This window comes from Canis lupus, chromosome 14 (assembly GCF_048164855.1).
Source record: "Canis lupus baileyi chromosome 14, mCanLup2.hap1, whole genome shotgun sequence".
Taxonomy (NCBI): Eukaryota; Metazoa; Chordata; class Mammalia; order Carnivora; family Canidae; genus Canis; species Canis lupus.
In genome coordinates this window covers 12,261,389-12,275,611 of record NC_132851.1, presented here as the reverse complement: position 1 = coordinate 12,275,611, position 14,223 = coordinate 12,261,389, and positions in this window count along the sequence as shown.

Genomic DNA, 14,223 nt, shown 5'->3' with positions numbered 1-14,223 from the left:
TTTTTAAAAGTCATGCTTAGTGTCAGTGAAGGGGGTGTGTATCTTAACTATTGCTGACATTAAGAAAAGCCATATGTTTACCAACATTAAAAATGGGCATGAAAGCAAAGCTCTAGTTAATAAGAGATATTATCCTAAAGCATCAATCCCTTCATCTTTCATGAAGATTTGTCAAAGTTCTCTTGTTCAGAAGTCTCCATGGCAACATCAAAATGGTGAAGAATTCATAACTATTCTTAACTCAGTATCTTCCCTGGAATTATTCCTTTATCACCCATTTTGTCAGCACTATAAACTTTTGTAAACAGTGATGATTTCAATGAGCTTCCCTTTCTCCTTCCATCATTCAAGTTCAGGTTTTTACTCTCATTGTTGAGTAATGCCAATTAATTACTGGAAAGTGCCTTGGTCTTTATTATAAAGCATGTCTACATTTTTCTAACAGATTTATTTATTGCTTTTAGTTTCCCATATCAGATAAGAGTACAAGTACCATGCTAATGGTGCTAATGATACAGCATGCAAACCTTCTGTTACTGCATACAGAACAACCTTTAACAATCAGTGTTTTAAGCATTTTACATGCTAATATGATAGGTTTTTTACTTATATGTAAAGATTTTATAGTGCCACCATTGCATTTTAGGAAAATGGCAGTTTGGGAGTAATATGTAGCACGTTATAATTTGTCTCATTTGAAAAAGTGAGGATAAAAGGTTCCAGTTATCATTCTCCTGCAGAATATCTGCTTTTCAGGATTTTTAGGCTATTAATTCTAAGTAAAGGACAACTGTACTTTTTTTTAATCATCTGTTTCATTTTGTTCACAATCTCAAGTTCTTGGCTAATCATCCTCCTTAGAATGTCTCTAGACTGATTTTCAACTTGAATTATATCATTGTATGGTTTTGTAGTATTTGTGTGTAAGGTGTGTATGTGTGTGTGTGTGTGTATCTATGTACATGACAAAAAGTGGAGGGGAGAGAAAGAGATTGAGAGAGAGACAAGCTCTTCTGCAAGAAATTTTTTTCTTAGTAAGAATCCTACATGACCTTATTGCTAGAAATGTTCCTCTAGAAAGGTACTTTGGGCCTTGTAGACATCACCAAGCTAGAATCAGTTTTATGTTAACATCTCAGTTTTTGAGATTTCTTTACCACTTGTCTGTTATAAATTCAGACACAATCCCTTGCTCAGTGCTGACTTGGGAGTTTTTTTCTTTTTTACAGAATACTTCTTTTTTCTTATCCAAAGTATCAGGAAGGGCAGCCCAGGTGGCTCAGCGGTTTAGCGCCGCCTTCAGTCCAGGGTGTGATCCTGGAGACCAGGGATCGAGTCCCACATCGGGCTCCCTGCATGGAGCCTGCTTCTCCCTCTGCCTGGGTCTCTGCCTCTCTCTCTCTCTCTCTCTCTCCTTGTGTCTTTCATGAATAAATAAATAAAATCTTTAAAAAAAAAAAAGTATCAGGAAAAATACATTTCAAGCTCTCTAGGGCAGTGGATGGAAATTTTTGTAGTCCTCTTTTCGGAAGATGGCTCAGCCAGCTTTATCAGATGTGTTTGTTAAGAGTCTCAGTTCTCTCTTTCTTGTTGGCTCTGAAGTCTTGTTTTGTGCCTGTAAGAGAGGTGGAAAAAATTTCCCTCTACTCTTCTAAGTTCCTGGCTAAGACTAGCCTATATTAAAAGACAGACTAACAAGAGAAAAACAAACAGAAGTTTAATAACATGGATACCTCCTATACACAAGGGAAAGACCCAGGAAAACTCATTAACTTCAAGATGGCTAAAGACAGACCTTAAATAGCATCTCCAGCTAAAGACAAAAGAGGATTACAGAAACCTATGGTGGCATGCAGAGGGGAAGTGTAGTAATCAACCATAAGACTGTTATGCAGATTTAGGTTGGTGTCATCTCCACATATAAATTTCTAGAGATTTGGTCCTCCTCCTCTTTCCTGGTTACAGAGAGGGACACATCCTTAACAAATGGAGTTTTCCCTTATAATTATAAATGTTCCTTACAAAAGGGCAACTTCTACTTGATTTTTAGAACTTCCTCTGCAGTTTCTCAAAATAATCAGTCCAAAAAATCCTTATGCCAAACTGGCATATTCTATCCCCTTCATGCCCTTTAGTGAAAACTAAATTAACAAGCCTTTTGCCGCAAAGGGCATATTTCTGGGTCTTGTAACTACCAAAGTTTGCTACAGTAGTATCTAGCAATCCAACCTACTAGATTTTAACTCTTAATTCTTTTCTGACAAAGGGTATTATCTTTCTTGTTTACTAAATCATGTTATCTGTGAAGTACATTTGAATTCCTAAATCTTTGCAATGGGAAGTAAAAAAAAAAAATAGAAAAATTTTCTGCTGCCTTCTTTGGGCTGGTCTAATAATGAACTTGGCATAAGAGAGATTAACAGGAGAAAAACAAATTTTGTGCCTATGGGATCGCCATAAAATATGAGACCCAAAGGAAAGACAGGTCATTGAGGTTTATATAATATCCTGAGGTTAAAAAAGGGCCAGAGGTCTAGGGATACAATGGGATATAATGGGAAAAAAAGCCATTCACAGAAGTTTAGAAAACAAAGTTTACATTGTTTTGCCGATAAGTTTCTTATGTAAAAAGGTATCTCTGATAATAGCTCTCTTCCCCGATACAGGCCCCCCTTTCTTATGTAAATTTAGGCAGCTGAGGGGGAGTGCTTTTCCTGAATCTGCGAGGTTTTGATTGCCTTTAACTCAAAATAATCCTTATGCCAAAAAAGACATATTTTGGGGTGGCAAAATCTGCTCCCCTTCAGAAGCATTTCCATATTAATCTGTTTCACATTAGTTCATTCCTGGAACTGAACATTGATCGAAGAAGTTAAAATTCTTTCTCTCAAATAGCCCAGTTTTAAAAACTTTCTGTACCTTATACTCCATTTGAATTGGTTAAAACTGCTTTTTTCTTTCCTTCTTCTTCCTCCCCATGTGGTTATTGTAGCATGCTCAATTTGCTCTCAAAGGGAGCATCAGAGCAAGAATTTAACTGTATTCGAATAAGACTACGATGGATTGTATTATCATTCCCAAATATGAACTTCTCCTTGCTCAGTGGTAAGAGTAGTGTCCTTCTCTGGCTCACCAATGTTGGATTTGGCCATGTGACATGATATCCAATGAGACAGGAACAAGCATAACTTTATAATTACATAGTTTGACTTGACATCTCTTGTTCCCAACTTCTGCCACAAGAGAAGAGCTTATCCTACACAAAACAATTAGGATAGCAAAACCAAAGAATCAAGTTAAACATCTACATCTGAACTAGGCAGTGAAGAGGAACACAGAGTGAAAAATATGTCACCCCAAAATATGCCTCTTCAGCATAAATATTATTTTAGGCTGATTATTTTTAAGAAACAGTAGATACAGGTGAGGTTCTGAGCAGAAGTTACCCTTTTGTAAGAGACATATACATTCATGAGGGAAATCTCCATTTGTAAGGGCAACTCTGTACCAGGAAGAGATGGATAATTAAATCTCTAGAAACTCTTATCAATGGAGAAGGCAAATGACTTAGAAAGTGAAAAGCCATATTTTTATCTTTTTGTAAAAGTCACAGAGGAGGGGATTCTAAAGCATTTGGACTAGAAAAGGCATGCTGGATAACCACGCTCTTCTAAAGTCCAGGAGGATGCACTTCACTGTGAGAAGTATAGAAGAAAAAAAAAAAGGATTTTGATCAAACTCCATTCAAAATTATTAGAAAAAAGAAATTAAGAACTGACTAATGTCCCTACAATAAAAGTATGTGCTATGGATGCTCGAGTGCTTTAATGGTTTAAGATAATTACAAGATTTAAAAGAAGTAATTACAAAAACAGAGAGAAAGATGAAGAAAGATTAAAAAGATTCAAGAGAAAAAAAAAAAAAAAGATTCAAGAGAAAGTGCTAGAAACAGAAGGTAGGCCAAGAGGGTGAAACATATGTTAATGACAAAAGAAGAAACCCACAGTAATGAAACAGAACTGATTTAAGAAAAGTTTCAAAAAAAGGAAAAGAAAGAAAACTTTTCACTATATATTGAAACTACACACCTGGTAAAATAGTCTCAGAATGGCCAATACTAAGATGCTGTACAATAGCAGTTCACAAAATGTGCTCTGCAGATGCCTAGGGAAACCCCAGAAAACATACAAATGTCATTTTTTTAAACATTTGTACTAACAAAAAGCAAAAAAAAAAAAAAAAAAAAATAGAGTAGTTATATTGCCTTGCAAAAGCAATTATGGGTAAAACTGATGGCCTCTGAGAATGAATAAAAACTACGGCATTAAACTGTATTCTTCATCAACACTGACACAGGAAAAAAGTTTGATTAATTTCATAAGTTCCTTGATAAAACAGTAAAAGTTTATTAAATATTGACCCTTGCAATCTTATGTGAGAAAATGGAAAGTATATAAAGTGCTTCTGCAGTAAAATGCTGTGTTGAGGAAAAACAGTCATGCAATTATTTGAGTTGCAGTCTGAATTAGTTACTTTCACAACATTTTATTGCAAATAACAATGTATAAACAAAGTGATGGTTATTAAAATTTGGGTATTTGGCAGAAATTTTTCCAAAGAGTAAATAAAATGAAAAGTAATTATTGACATTAGTCTTTACCAATGATAAAATTTGAAATTTCAAGAAAAAGTAGAATTTTAGATAAAACTGCATCTATTACTGTGAGTTGTAGCTCCCTAAGACTTTTCTAATAAGATCAATAGTGATATTAATAAATGCGATGTTTTGATATTGTATGATGAAATGTGTCAGTATTTGGAAAATCTGCATAACCCAATGAATCCAAAGTTTCTAAATGACCAATACATAATGTTAGAGAAAAGATCCATTTAAAATGTAAGGAATACAAATGGATTTTAATGTAGCCAAATACAAAAAGTTCGTTGCTATGGTTTTAAATTCCACATTGCAACTAATTTTTAAGAAACTGTCACTTGTCAAATCTTGGTGTGATATCAAAGAAGAATATCTACAATTATCTGAAAACGTTATTAAAATACTTCTTCATTTTCATCCATATATTTGTGAGGCCATATTTTCTTCAAATACTTCAACCCAAACAACATATTTCAAAAGACTGAATAATTAAAATTGTGAATCCAACTGTCTTAATAGAAAACAAAAATATAAAATAACTATTCTCGCTATTTAGAAAGTATACTATTTTCACTTAAAATGTATCATTTCTGTAAATATATAATAGGTATGTTATTGGTATTACAAATTAATTAATAAATAACTTTTTAAATTTCTCAGTTTTTATTTTTTTAAAGATTTTATTTATTTATTAATGAGAGACAGAGAGAGAGAGAGAGAGAGGCAGAGACACAGGCAGAGGGAGAAGCATGCTCTATGCAGGGAGCCCGACATGGGACTCGATCCCAGGTCTCCAGGATCAGACCCTGGGTGGAAGGCAGGACTAAAGCGCTAAACCGCTGAGCCACCCAGGTGCCCAAATTTCTCAATTTTTAAATAGTTAAATATCATTAAATGAAATCCACATAAATTAAAGGTCTTTAGGATCCTCAATAATTTTTAAAACTGCAAGGAATTCCTGGGACCCCTGGGTGGTTCAGTGATTCAGCATTCAGGGCATGATCTTGGTGTCCGGGAAGGAGTCCCACATTAGGCTCCTTGCCGGTAGCCTGCTTCTCCCTCTACCTATGTCTCTGCCTCTCTCTCTCTCCTTGTGTCTCTCATGAATAAATAAAGAAAACCTTAAAAATAATTGTAAGGAATTCCTAAAACCAAAGTACTGAAGAATTGCTGTTCTAGAAAAAATATGGGACTTTGGAGAAAAGGAAAAGTCAATTTAACTTTAAACTTTTCAAAATCAATTCTTTATGGTAGAAATGAATATTAAAACATATTTTAGATATTTAGTATTAAAACATATAAAGACATTCAAGAAAGGAAAATATGAGACAAGTTTTTATGTCAGGTCAAACTCACCCCCAAGTATAAAGACTGCAGTGTTAAGAATGTAAAATAATTCAGGAAATTGTTCTCATGAGCTGATCCTTAAAGCTCTATAAGATAAGTTTTAGACATTCAAAGAAACTAGTGAAGAACATTAAAAACATATTATGCCTTCAGAATTGTTCCTAAATGATGATTTTAAAGGGGCATTTATAACAAAGAATGTCTACATGCTCTGAAAAATAGGTACATTTCAAATACAAAAAAAAAATTGTAACAAGGCAGGAATGGGGAGCAGGTTAAAAGGTAAAACAAAACCATTTATTGATTAAATAATCGGGAGTACAGTATTCATTTGGGTATTAATTGACAATAAAAGGACATCATCTCATATAAGATGTGCAGGGGAAAGAGAGGGAGAAAAAAGAATTTACTAGAAAATTTCAGTATTACTCATAGTAGGTAACCACGAGACAATAATAGAAATGGGGGAGGAAAGGAGCACGAAGAGGGAGAGAGGGAGAAAAAGTGGTTAAAGGTTTTATATAAAAATATTAGCACAGGGATGCCTGGGTGGCTCAGCAGTTGAGCATCTGCCTTCAGCCCAGGGCATAATCCTGGAGTCCCTGGATCAAGTCCCACATCAGGCTTCCTGCATGGAGCCTGCTTTTTCTCTGCCTATGTCTCTGCCTCTCTCTGTGTCTCTCAAGAATAAATAAATAAAATCTTAAAAAATATACAAAGATTTTATTTATTTTTGAGACACACACACAGAGAGAGAGAGAGAGAGAGAAAGGCAGAGAGAGAAGCAGGTTCCATGCAGGGAGCCCAATGTGGGACTTGATCCTGGGACCCCAGGATCATGCCCTGGGCCAAAGGCAGGCGCCAAACTGCTGAACCACCCAGGGATTCCCAAATAAAATCTTTAAAAAATATATTAGGACAAAGGTAATTACTAGGAAAAAAAATACAAACCTTCCTAAATTGTGAAAAGATATAACCCCAAAGAAAGAATGAGTATATAAACCACCCAATGAAAGACCAGAGTCATGTAACATTAAACTACATGGCTCAACAGAGGTCAAACATATACCATACCAGTAAATACAAATGGTCCTAACTCATCTTTTAACGAAGACTAGAAAAATATTTTAAGATTGGCTAACGAACAAAATCCAGTATTCTATCACCATTCCAGACCACTCAGCCTTTCCTGAACATATCCAGCACCTTTACATTTTGTGCCTTGGCTCATGCCCTTTCCAATTCCTTTGTCTAGAAAAATTCTATTGAGCTTTCAAGTCTTAACAAGAAATAATGCTGCTTCTTCCATGAAGCCCTCTGTGATTCCCTGAGTCAGAAATTAGTTTCAAAACCTCACTGTGTCTTTACTAGAATAGCTAATTAAATCTAGCATACCGTAGGCAGATGTTTATATACTTTCTTCCCCACTAGAATATGAACTCTTTAAAGACAGTAACAATGGATGGTATGTTGGAGCAACTCTATTAAATGAATGCACCAAAAACTGAAGGACATGCCATTCATTTAATTATATCACTATGGAAATTCAGTCTAATTATCTATAACTACATTTATAATTATAACTGATGGCTTCCTTTTAAATTTTAAATTCACTTACATCATTTAGATTGCCTGTAGGCATTTAATTAAAATTCTACCTCCCTGGATACTTATTGCTTCTAGATGGTTAAATGTTTATAAATAGATCTGCCCACTTCGGAATCTCTCCTCACAAGTTAAAGTTTCTGAATTAATGAACACTTTTTTATGGTATCTTTTTTTCACATATGCTAGCAAACTTAAATTACTCTCTCTTTTGTTTCTCTTGCTCCCTTATTCCCACTTCTGTTTTTTTGTGAGCAGTTCCCAACATTTTGTGTTTGTTCATGGACTTTTTAAATTCTAGAATATTTGATTCAACATTTGAAAGGATTTAAAACTCACAAGTCAGCAATGATTACAATAAAATGACTATTACAACTAACCATGTCTCACAGTGCTATAAAAAAAAAATCTTACTGTTATTTCATTATTCACTTGACTGCCCTTGAATACAGTGTTAGTGCTTGAACAGAACAATTTACTGTCTCTTTTCTATGTATGACCATGTCTCCCAGTGACTATAAAAACATCTTAGTTTTATTGTGTTACTCACTTGGTCGTCCTTCAACATACTGTTATTTTTTAAATAGAACTATTTACTGACTTTTGTATATGTATAAGTGAAATTTCCCAAATTCTCCAGTATGTATTCAGTCTTTCTTTAGTGTCAGCTATGCCTTTTACTTATCACATCCAGCAACTAGTACCCTGAAATCCAGTGCTTTAAATGACCTAACTTAGGTCAAAAATCTATTTAACTTCAGTGTAAGAAGGTGTTCATTCAGTGTGGTGAAAAATGCATTTACAGATTGATTGGAATATGGGTCACTTTACCTCAAGATGTTTGTTCAACAATATTTTCCATGTTAGCTTTCATTTTTGTAAGCCAGAAAATTTGTCCCTGATACAGATGATCCCTTGGATACCAGTCAATCTTGATATAAAATTTTATTTATCTACTAAGCACAGCTTTTATGAAGGAGACAATCAACTTTCAAGAACCAGGAAGGGTCTGAGATTTCACCCCACTTGCAAGCTAACAATTTAGCTTATCACAATGTTATGTGGCAAGAAGTGTTGTATCGTGCTCACAGAAGGTATGATATTCCTGGGTCAAAGAGAGAGAACTTTATTACTGACAACCACAGCAAGCAGCAAGAGTTTCTGCATATTTGTCCCAATTCCCAATAGGTAATATGAAGGGCTAGATGACACTTCCACACACTGTGGGTTGTGTTGAGTAGGAAAAAATATATATATATTGTATCATTCAAGGTTCTTCTAGCTGATCTAAGAATTAAATTGACATGAGATAAATTAACAAGAGGAAAAAAACAAAGTTTGATGACATGCTCACAGAAGTCCAGCAATAAAAGTGAAATCCAAAGAAATGACCAAATTATGCAGCCTTCATATGTTTTAGACAGAGACATAAATCTGTGAGGAATTGACAGGACAAAGAAAATGTATATTTAGGAGCTCCAATTAGTAAGGAATTCTAAATAGGATTTGGAGTAGTAAATTAATAAAAGTAACAAGGTTTGTTATTTTCAGCTCTAAATTTCTTATATCTAGTAATGAAGATAATGTCTTTGCCACTTGGTACATGTAGAGTTCCTTTCACATGGGAGATTTATCTTCTGCTTTCTGGAGACAAAGGAAGTCAGGGTGTTCTTCTTGTACATTACGTATCTTTAATTCAAAATAATATCTCAAAGTGCTGCATATTTTTGGGGTGACTTGCCCTTGACTCCTACAACTGCATCACAATTGGCTGAGGGAGGCAACCCCTATTAAGTGAGCAGCAAACACTGTAGCAACCAAGAAGCAATCCAATTCCCCTCTCCTAGAAGAGCAACTAGTTATACAGAAGCCAAACCGTGATTACCTTGACATACTCTGTTGTTTGTGTGACTAGCTACAAAAATGGCTCAGGATCAAGAGACTGATAAGCCTTAAGGTTTGTAAAACTCAACAAAACCTTTTACAGCTGCCCAGAGCCCATTGCAGACTGCCTTGCCCAATACCACAAATCAAATATTTCTATCACACAGAGTTACATAATCTTAGAGCTGTATCCTGATTCTGTTCATGATGACATCATATCAAAAAACATTGCAACAAAGCAGAATTTCCTAAAGCAGATCAAAACTTGACCACATTCATAACCACCAAGCTTTTCCCTAGTCATGTGCAAAGCTTTTGATGCCTGTTATACAGATCTCATTACTTTCACCTAAAAAGTGATGAAGCGTCATTGAAACCACAGATGTGCTTTATCTGGGTGTCTTTTAGAGTCAAAAACATCTTCTATCACCCATGTTTCCATTTCTTCCTCTTTTGAAGGAAGAGGAATCTCCTAATATTCAAATCAAATTCAATATCTCATAATATTCAAATATTCCTTCAAAATTTAATTTTAGCTCACCTTTTTCTTTCACATGAATACTTTTTCAGTATTCAAAAATTTTGTCATGATACCCCTTTGAAAAGTTTTCAAATAAACTCATTTTTAGGGATGCCTCAGTGGCTCAGTGGTTAAGCACCTTGTCTTCCACCCAGGGCGTGATCCTGGAATCCCAGGATCAAGTCCCACATAGGGCTCCGTGCATGGAGCCTGCTTCTCCCTCTGCCTATGTCTCTGCCTCTCTCTGTGTGTCTCTCATAAATAAATAAATAAAAATCTTTAAAAAAATTCATTTTTACAAAATATACAGTTGTACATTAAGCAAATTTAAATCATAGATAAATTTTATTCAATTAACTATTGAATTTCATCCAAGGCATAGGAATATAGAGAAAAAGACCATAAAGTTCTTGTTTTTAATAAGCTCACAGTTAGTAAAGAAAATTAACATAAAATTATAATTAATACAATAACAGATGTATGCACAAAGTACAGAGTAATACTAACAATGTTTTTTTTTTTTTTTAAGATTTTATTTGTTTATTTATGAGAGACACAGAAAAAGAGGCAGAGACATAGGCAGAAGGAGAAGTAGGATCCCTGCTGGCAGCCTGATTCCGGACTCCATCCCAGGACTCCCGGGATCACAACCTGAACCAAAGGCAGACGCTCAACCACTGAGCCACCCAGGCGCCCCTAACAGTGGTTATTGGGATGACTTCACAATGTGAATGACCTAGCCATGTTTTAAAATAAGAAAAAGAGTCAGATCAAGTGGTGAATACTCCAGTCAAACCAGTAATTTGTTTCTAAGGGATAATATAACAGAGCATCAGACCAGTAACTATATTTTAGGCAATAGTTTTCCCCATTCAAAATGTATGTGTTTTTAAAAAGTCATCTGCCAAAGAGATCACTAAATTAACAATATTCTTTATTCAGTAAATATGTTTGGAACCCCTTTGAGTGTTAGGCAGTGTCAGATATTCTAATGCTGCAACAGTATGTATAGATGCAAAATAATGGCTTTAGAGGTAATAATTTAATTAATTTAGTCATTATACTGTGTTTTAATTCATTAACTAAAGTAATGAAAAAAAATAAAGTAATCAAATGTGATTTTATGAATTAACGAGGAAACACTGAGGTGCAATTTTAGAATTCTAGTGAGGGTGCTTGTGTGTTTGTGTGTGTTGTATATAAGTTAACGTTACATTCATTGCTTAATCAATTAGGATGACCACATGAAATTGCCACTGACAATTTTGAATGGTTCGGCTTAATTTTAAAAACAAAAAACAAAACTTCTCTATTGTAAGGAAGATCAGCTTCAGATTCTGATAGACCAGACCTGAATCTTACAAAGAGTACTCACAACCTGTGCAGCTTTGGGCAAGTTTCAAAGCCTCTCTGATCCTCCATTCATTATCCATAACAGAGGAAGAGTGGAATCAATCTGAATTAGTCATGCTTGTGTTGAGTTATATAAAGAAACCTCAACTGCAGTGACCTAACTAAATAAGCGCTTTCTTTTTCTCACATAACTAAAAACACAGGGGTTGAGAACGCAAGAGTGAAGCTGTAGTTTCTGGAAGTCATCAGTACAAGGAAGAAGATGACTTCCAGAAGACAATGGGAAGGCACAGAAAAGGCCAGGCAAATGGCAGTAGGGAGAGAGTGGTGGGCAAAGGTCTGAGAAATATTGAAGAGATCAAATCTATAGAATTCTGATGAAACTGACTTATCGCTTGTTATTGTTGCTGTTTACCATGGAAGTGGTTTATTTTTGGATGGTGCTATTTCGTTATAGGTAGTCTAACGTCCTAGGTGATTCTTCCCGAAACTCAGTCCCCCCATCTTTTTTCCCCTCATGTTTTCAGAGTGTCTGCTGCACTTTAAGGCATCAGCGCAATTTTTAAGTGAACATGGGGAGAAGCAAAGGGTGAAACAAACTTTTCCTTGAAAGGTTTTGGGAAGAGAGTTTCTCCCAGAGATTTCCACCTGTGGAAGAGAATAAAGGCAAGAGAAATGCAACTAAGAATAAATCTCTTCACAACTTGCAGCCTACTGATAAATACCTGAGAATGCAAAAGCGTGACATTCCTCAAGGAACTCATGGCTGCTTTAATTTTGCTAGAGACTAAAAGCAACCTTATCTTGACAATAGCCAGATGTCCAGGATCCTATTTTTCATACAGAAAACCCCTTAGAGACTTATATTATCTCTACACTCCCGCAAACTTAAAAGTAATCAATCACTCCTCACAATCACAGGTGCAGTTCTTTCTGCCCCTGGGTCCTGTTCCCATGCTACAATAAAAGCACCTTTTTGCAAATGTGATATGTCTCAAGAATTCTTTCTTGACCATCATGCTCTACAATCCTGTATCACTCCTGAATCTTATTGATTAGAATCGTATCACATGGACACATCTCATTAGGAAAGGTTGAGAATTCTAATATTTTACTTTGCAACTACCATAATATACAAAGATAAGGGAGGAGAGATTTGAATAAATTCGAAGTGAACTCCCTTTGATATTTGCCATTTGACATTTATGGATGTCTAGAGATTAGATAAGGAAAAATATGTAGAACAACTACTTAACAATGATTTATGCACTTGACAAATATCACATACTCAATAATTGAGAGAGCTGCTAGCAATGATTATGATGATAATCATGATGATGGTGATTTAATGCTGATAATGACATATAAGTTCATATCTTGAATATACATGAATAATTTTTTTAAAGATTTATTTATTTATTCATGAGAGACACAGACTGAGAAAGAGAGGCAGAGACATAGGCAGAGGGAGAAGCAGGCTCCTCGAAGGGAGCCCAATGCGGGACTCGATCCCTGGACTCCAGGATCATGACCTGAGCAGAAGGCAGGCACCCAACCGCTGAGCCACCCAGGCATCCCACATGAATAAATTTACTAACTCAAGTGTATATTTTTTTAAATCATGAGTTCAGTGATATCTTTCTCCAGTAAGTGACAATATTGGTACCAACAAAAGTGCTAATTAATCAAAGTCAAATCATCTCAAGTTACCTCATACCCATAACTTTGTTGGGGTTGAGGGGTGTATTTTTAGGTTGAAAATTCTCATGTTTGATTTCTCTCCAAAGTTTATTTTCTTGGAAAGTTTGAAGACCATCTGTGGAGTTATTTTGAGATATGAATATAAAAAAACACTATTTTATTCATTTTGAATGCAGCATTTTTTTAACAGAATATTCCCACCATAAAAAAAGTGAAGGAATAAGTTGGCAATGTAAGTAACTTTTTAGAAACACCAAAAAAAAAATTTATTATAGATTGATTTGTTTGGTTTCATTGAACCTATATGCTTTTAGTGATGATTATCAACTAATTTTCAACTCTCCATGTCCTTTGGTCCTAAAGTTTTCATCTTGATCACCTGAACATAATTTCTAAAATTTTTTTTTAATTTTTATTTATTTATGATAGTCACAGAGAGAGAGAGAGAGAGAGAGAGGGGCAGAGACATAGGTAGAGGGAGAAGCAGGCTCCATGCACCGGGAGCCCGATGTGAGATTCCATCCCGGGTCTCCAGGATCGCGCCCTGGGCCAAATGCAGGCGCCAAACTGCTGCGCCACCCAGGGATCCCAGAACATAATTTCTAAAGCACATCTATAAACATGGATGGAGTCAAACCTCTGTATATATTTATAATCACTGTGATCTTAATCATTTGACAGACTAGGTATAGACATTGCAGAGGTGAGAGAGAGGCTATGACCATAACCAAGATCACACTGGTAGTGCCCTACCTGATTATGACACTTAAGTCATAATTTAACAAGGCAAAGAGACATATGAACAAATAACTACAACACAATATAATTAATAAAATAACAGATGTACCAACAAAATGTTATGAAAACCCTGAAAAGGGAATACCTGGCTCTTCCTAGAGAATATTGGAAATCAAGAGCAAGGTGTTAAAGGACTGGTAAAATTTCTAAAGATGGCAAAGGGAGAGAAGAGCATTTTAAATAAAGAGACCAGTAAATTAAAAGGTTGAAGACAATAAAACATTCAATATATCAAAGGAATGTCAACCTGTGTGGTGTACTGCAACAAAGGAGCAGTAACATGGTGTTTAATGGCAAATTAGGCAGGAAAGAATTCAGGGTTCACAGTTATAACTTGCTCAAAAATTTTATAGGGCCA